Genomic DNA, 6,000 nt, shown 5'->3' on the forward strand with positions numbered 1-6,000 from the left:
GCATGCGCAGCAGACAATGTAGCAGACGGCGCCGCAGCGTCGAGCGTTACTTACTGCTGGCTGCGCTGGCGGCCAAATACTCCCAGTAGGCTTTGCGAAAGCGCGTGACTTCCGGCACACTATCTGGCATTGAGCTCGGATAGCGAGGGCCTCTCCTGAGGTTTCCTTCTTCCATGGTGTCAGGCGACGCCATCTTATCCCAGAAACTACCTAAACTCATCCGCCCCCTGCAGGGCGCCCCCTGCTGCGCTTGCCCTCACTTGAATTCCACTCCGTTAGCCTATAGGGGACCATCGGTTATTTTGACGTCGCATTACATGCCATGCCCATGGCAATTTCTTGATTTCGACCGGGATATCATTAACTCACGTTTGTTCGCTGACCCATTCTGCTGTCTTCCTGTCTCGTCATTAGCGCTGTACCTATCATTCCCCCTTTTTATACCTCGCTACGATGTCCTTAGCTTAAGTTCAACCCCTTTCGTTAGTCTCCACGTTTCGACCCCTTCGAAACAATTACCCGCAAAATACAGCCGTTATAAGGGTGTTTCGGGGCACATTAAAAAATTCTTTAAGGTAGACTTTCAGAGAAAAAAATAAAATTTCTATAGTAAAAAGTTGTCAGTTGCCGCGGACCCAATAATTTCGAAAATATTGCTTGTAAGCTAGCTAATTATCTAAAAATTATAATTATCTTTGTAATTAGCAAAGTTTGTAAGGCTGTATGCTTTGCAAACGGGGGCTTGAACCTCGTCCAGTGATTTATTTTTCACCTTTGTTCAAGGACCTACCACTCTGACGGAAATAAGTTGAATTAAAAAAGAATCCCCTTCCCACTTCTAATGCTTCGCGGCCTATTGTAAACATCTGTTACCTTCTGAGACAGTTGAACATTGTTTTAGATTTCTTCATATTACCAAGAAAGGTGTAAGTTAACATATTCCCTTGAGAACAAGTTTGCAGCTCACTACCAATTTTGGGTTCATGTCTCGGCCGATATCACTCACGGGGGACTCCGCTGTTTTGAGAGTAATGTGCAAAAAAAAAAATTGGCTGTGGTTTAGCTCTGGTTAAACCAGGTTGAATTGCGAAAGCTTGGTTAGCTTTCGCCTTAGAATTTAACTGTTCCGAAGCAGTAGAGCAACTAGATTCAGATATAGACTCTTCGTCGGTAACATCCATGGCTAGACTGATCAACCGACGCGTAGCGCAGTGAAGCCGCCACGGAGCGAGCGCAAGGCGAGGAGGTCGTCATTTCAACGGAGAGACCACCTGCTAGGCGCGGCGCCGGCTCGGGGGCGACGGCACACGCGACGAGCGGCTCCCTTCTAGCAGCGGCGGGGAGCAAGATGACGTCACGCGTCGCCATAGCAACGCAGAGAGCTGACGTCACACCACCTTCCAAGCGCAGCGTCGGCTCTGGCGTACGGCATACGCGACAGGCGGTTAGACCTGGCGTAGTATTGCTTTCGCAATAATATATGTTTTATCAGTAAAGGAAAGTCGCGTCAATTGTCGCACTCTCGCGTCTCTTCAACAGGGACGGGATGGAGGAGGAAGTTATAGGAGCGAGGGAGGAAGACAGCTTAATGGACGACTGGGGACAAATTTCGACCACCTTGGGTTTTTTAACCTTCTGTCAGCAACCGCCTATACTGAACCACCTCTTTGGCACACAAAAATTAGCCTTTGAGCAGTGGTCACTGACCCAGGCCAACGTAAAAAGCTGAAAAAAATATACGCTGATGGCAGCGCAACGAGTCAAAGCAACGGAATGACGGGCACCACATTAGGACACGTAAAAAGAGCAGCCTAAGTTCAAGAAGTAATGAGGAGTTATTTTTTGTTCGAAATGAGCCGAATCCAGAAACCGCAGATAAGTCAAATTATACTTTAACGGCAAGCTAATGCATGCAGCTTTTTTTTGTAAAAGCTACGATAAAGAAAGTTGCCTCCTAATTAACGTCTAGAAAACGTGCGTGCAAATCCTATTTCAAATAAAGAAATTAATCCAGATACTTCTGATGTTTGGGTCAGAATGAGCCAGATCCACTCATGATGGCTTCCTTTGTCAGCTTGAGCTTCACAGCTTGTCCTGTTTCGATGCGTGGTTTCATTTATTCCTTCTCCAACGCCACCTTGCGATCGCCTGTGTAACATATGAAGAGATCCGTGGAGGATCTGAACACAAAAGTAGGAAATAACGAAGGGATATTACGCCCCGCCGCCACGGAATCAATGATGCTCCTCGGCAACATTTAACTTTTTGGCTTCCTAAATTCCTCATTACTGGCAAAATTGCAGACGCAGACAGGAAATGACAGCGGTAATCCTGTCGATTTTTGTCCTGTCTGTGTCTGCCATTTTACTACGTACTAATCATGTATTTACTAAGCTGAATTGAAGTAAAATAAATTGTAGATCTCATACATTCTGGCTAGTTTACGTCGCCATGCCGGGGTGTAAACAAAAAAAAAAGGAATTCAGTCACGTTAGCGCTTGTGACAGGAGCCTGCTATTCACAATAACTTGCTTGAGCTGAAGCGAAGCACAGCTGTGCCCCTGATTGCACGCAAGGCAATGTTCTAATTGTTTTTCTGACGAATTCACTGCATAATCATTTTATTCATTATTTTCATAAACAGAGCTTGAAGTACTACTGTAGGAATCATGTTCTCTGGAGATAACTGTGCCAAATCCAAAGTTTCGCATCTAAAACAGCAAAATGCGTAGCTTACTTGCTGATGATATAGACCAAATTATTTTTCATAACTTTTCAGTACGCCGTGGCGTAGAGTTGCTCTGACTCACGTGAAAAGCATAGGATATAAGCGCTGCGATGGTACTAGGTTTATGCAAATAATAAACTTTCGAGTATTTCGTAGTTCCGGGTTAGGGGTTCCGGGTTCCCGATAATTTCCACCACCCAACGCCGGCTGAAATCTCAGTACCTTTCTTAAATGCGCTAACCTGGGCCTTAAATCCGCTGGGTGGTATCAGACTGTTGGGTAGTTAGTTATATGTGGAGTGCATTGCTCACCCGACACCTATTACACGATTTCTTTTTCGGGTGTGTCCTCCGGCGAAACGCAGCTGCCGCAGTTGGTCCAAGACTCTTTTCCCAAGCATCGCACCCTAGAAGAGCCGAGCACCTGGCCGAGGGAAATCATGTACCCATCAGAAAGCCGGTGGGTACCCGAAGGCACTGGGGATCGAACCCAGGTCCTCCCCAGTGCGAGGCGGATGCTTTACCACAGGGCCAACGCTTCGAACGCACAACCTTGCACCCGAAAGGTGGGTGACAGAGACACTGAGTCACATCGGATGGCGAGGTCCTTGTCACCCTCTCCTCTCTCGATCAAGTGGTGGTCGTGGTGCTGCTGCTATAGGAATCATGTTAGCCGATGTTCCAGCACCTTAAGAAGTACGTGAAAAGTGATAACTGAGAACAAAAATGATGACTGTCAGAGAGATTCCTATAAGCATATCTGGACAATTTGCCAGCATGCCCAGCAGCCCGTTATCCTGAATCTATGTGTTTTCCTGGAGCACTTGTTCTGGAACGTGGCGTTGCTTCAGGGACTCTCGCTTTAGTGACTTCAACATATGTAACCTCGCACTAATGGATCCCTAGGTATTTGGAGCGTGGCCTACCTCCGCTTTGCATCGCAAATATTCAATATTACATCCCTGCATATCTTTCTTATTTCTTTCACCTACGACCACTATCGAAGAAATGAAAGACTGCGTGTAATTCGGAGAAAGAGTTCCTTTCAAAGCGCCCTGTTTCAGAATTCAAGGCGCACAAAAGCGCACGCTCTGGAAGCAAAACCGCATAGGGAAAGCAGCAGAAAAACAGGTGATGTCTGCGCCTAAAACGCTGATATCTGCACTGCGATATCTAACCCATTTACACTGCAAGGCCTGCGCCCAACGTCCGGCTCCTGGGGGAATCTTATCGGGCGAGGAATGTTTCACTGTGAATTGGACTATCTAAGCCACAGGCACTCCACGCACTGTCCCCGTCTTTTCCCCCTTTTTATATATGGTATTTTTTGCGTGCGTTTCTCTTTTATGCAGTTCTTCCCGGTTATATGCTCGACGGCAAGGAGAGCTCAACACTTTCACTGAGGTGACGTCGAAGGTGATAGTACGGATTGTGCACGCGTCAGCGAACTGCTGTCCTTGATGACTCAAGCAGCTCTTGAAAGCGTCTATCTTTGAAGATAGGCTGTGGCCAGGCGCCGTGGAGTCGGGGTTTCCTTTTCTATTTCATTTTTTCCATTTCCGTCCTCTCGTGCTACGTATACTACGGCCAGTGCGAGCTCTTTTCTCGGAATAGTTCGCAGAACGTTACAGACGAGAATAATTTAAATTTATCCTTTTTAATCGTTCGCGTTAAAGCTTCGGGCTCTGAAGCCTTTTTCGTGAGGTAGACAGCCCTGCGGATGGTATTTATTTGAATCGAAGGTTCAGCCACAATCACTCACATCACTTGAAACCACGACCGCCTCAGCTTAAGGAGAAGATTCATTAAAGAAAATTCAACTTTGGAGGGTCATAGATCGGAGCTCATTTTTTTGCTTCTCTCTGAAAGTTTTCATGTTTCTGAAAAACTCCTTTTCCTGCACAGAATCTTTGCAAGACAACCCTTGATTAGCACGAACCCTTCTGTTTCCTGCTGAGTCGACAGTCCACGGCAGAAAACATGAGTTTCCTGCAGAAGTAGCATACCTGCAAGGCTGCTGCAAAATCAAAGCTTCTTTAACCTATCATAGCTTCTCACTCAGTTTCTGAAAGGTTATTTTCTGAAGGGTTATTTGGAGCGGAAGCTTTAGCGCTTCTTGAGCTGTTTTGAGGATCCTAAAACTCTCATTGAAGCGGTTTCTTTGCTCGGCAGGGTTGACAGTCCAGTTAGATTAGCATTCGAGGTTATTCAAGAAATGACTCAAAATCATAGATGTTTCGCCAAGTTTTGTATACTTAAACTTGCCCATTCATGCAAGATAGAATCTTGTGCAGTGTCGGATAAGATTGCAGCGCTCCGTGTCAGAAAAGCGCGTTTTAAATTTACTTTTAGACACAATTCAAACGTACCGTGCCGTACCATATCATATCATATCATGTCAAACCATACCATCTATATTTTCCTTACTCTTAAGGATTAGCAGCTTTCAGGCACTTACTGTTGTCTTCACCTTTAATGCGTCTCGAATAATGCACCCTGCCTCCTCTTTAACAGCGTGCTGTGGTTGTTACGCATTACTCCAGTTACGCAACAAAGACAAGGTTCTCATTTTGTAACCGCTCATTTTTAGATTTTTTTAAAATCCTCTTTTGGGAACTGTACCTTTCGTCAGCATCGCCTTTCGCACGCGTACAGCAGTTCCTGCGACTCGCACGGTTTTATATAAATTCCAGCGCTTACATCAGTCATGGGAAAGCGCCGATGAAAAAGCAGACGAGTGTTTCGGAATGGTGATCGTTATTAAATTCTGCCCCGTGCTCAACAGTGCTGCCAGCGTGTTACATCTCTGAAGATCCGTCTTACTAGAAACGTGAGACGTACTACGGGAAGCAAGGAATGGCTTCAGGCAACCTGGAGATTAATTCGCAAAGATGTTTCTATACAAAACAGCTGTTTAATAGGTGGTTCCCCGCCCCTTTGGATGCCATAACGGTAGGTGACTAGCGCTCTAGGCTGGTGCCGCCATGTGGTTGGACTTTGTTAATAGACAGATGGCTAGACTCGCTATATAGGCACGATCATGCCGGGTTCGTTTTGCACTCGAGCTCTTGTTCTGTGAGAGCAACCCGTCTGTAATAAATCTCCTCCTTAAAATGTCTGTCGCCAGTGACAGTATCGTTAGCTTAAGCGATAGATGACAGCAGTTTCGGCAGCGTGGAGTTCACGAATCATATCCGCATGCGAAGAACTTTATTTATTTGATCCGTGTGTGTTTGGCTCACAGAAGCGCTGGCTTGTCAATGCGGGTACAGT

Source organism: Amblyomma americanum, chromosome 10 (assembly GCF_052857255.1).
Source record: "Amblyomma americanum isolate KBUSLIRL-KWMA chromosome 10, ASM5285725v1, whole genome shotgun sequence".
Lineage (NCBI taxonomy): Eukaryota > Metazoa > Arthropoda > Arachnida > Ixodida > Ixodidae > Amblyomma > Amblyomma americanum.